Source organism: Carica papaya, chromosome 4 (assembly GCF_054855325.1).
Source record: "Carica papaya isolate Zhongbai chromosome 4, ASM5485532v1, whole genome shotgun sequence".
Classification (NCBI taxonomy): Eukaryota; Viridiplantae; Streptophyta; class Magnoliopsida; order Brassicales; family Caricaceae; genus Carica; species Carica papaya.
Window position 1 is genome coordinate 29,817,532 of NC_142312.1, and position 1,341 is coordinate 29,818,872.

At 35.5% G+C, this 1,341-nt stretch overlaps 1 pseudogene; it reads right to left on the minus strand.

Moving 5' to 3' along the window:
• On the minus strand, nucleotides 1-348 carry LOC110825302 (calcium-binding protein KRP1 pseudogene; annotated as a pseudogene).
• Nucleotides 349-1,341: the final 993 nt, after the last annotated feature.

Sequence of the window (1,341 nt, forward strand, 5' to 3'; positions counted from 1 at the left end):
TCATACATAATTTCTACCATATTCCTCCTGCAGTACCCAGTGTTTGGTTCCATCCATTAACCCAGGACTCAGCCTAAACATGAGAATACAAAACTCCATTTGGTTCAAAGCTCCATCTCCGTCCAAATCTCCTTCACTCAACATGCAAACCAGCTCCTCGTCTCTCATGTCATGCACCCCCAAGATCACACTGTTCTTCTTCAAGCTCTCAAACGTAATCAGCCCCTTATCGCAGTCCATCAACAACCGGAATCCGTTGCAGAGCTCTCCGATGAACCCTTCTGCGCCCAATCTCTCCATCATCGACGGAAAGTAGTCTTGAAAATCCACCGCAATGTCCAACTCCATTCTGGAGAGGAATTAAGAAAAGAAGGATATGGATTGTTGATGCAGATATTTGTACACGAAACGAGTGTCGAAAAAGCTTGTAATCAAGCGAGGAAAAAGTACATGAATAGGAGTGATGGAGAAGGAGGAAAAGAGGAGGGGGATTATATAAAGATTGGGGGAAGAGAAGATTTGAGGGTTTTTTTTTCCAGGAAAGAGAAGTTTGGACATTGAAAACAATTACAGGTACAGATAATAAGATAAAATTTTATGGTGGCATAGTGAGCTTCTTGCACCTTTCATTGCTAACAATATATCTTTTTATTTATTTGTTTTTCTTCGTTTTAATTTCATGAAAACCCTACTTCCTGGAAGCTGCATGAAACAGTTTATGTGCTAGGGTTTTTGAAGATAATTACATATCTACCCCGGTACATCAGTTTGGGAAGTAATAATTACAAACTTCTTGGACTTACATAGCCTGCATATATATATCATTGGTGCAATATGGTCAATTTCCACTTCTCATAAATTACTCATTACTTGACAATAATATTAATTGCACACCAACAATTATTTCTTTATCTTTTTCAAAGCATAAATAATTGATAAGAGTAATAATTTTTGAGAATTTGAAATTTTATTTATTTAGAAAATTTTCCTTTTCACTTTGTAACAAAACTCATGGAGAATAATTTGATATATTTATAAAATATAATTACCAAACAAACAATTAGATGGCGACTTGATGCAAAGTGATAATAGCTAGAAAATTTATGGTAATGGAAATTAGTTATTGGGGCATTAAGAAGAAGAATCACCTTATTGTGAAGAACGTTGCTCTATTTTGTGATTGCCACCATCAGCAACCTAAAGCAACCAAGTGTGCAAACTTTTCAAGATCAACAAATTATCCTAGTAAGCCATCCAACTAAAAATGAAAGAATACTTGAAAGTCACAAAGAACATATCAGATAACTTTGCTCTAACAGGTCATCCTGTAACTATAGAAGA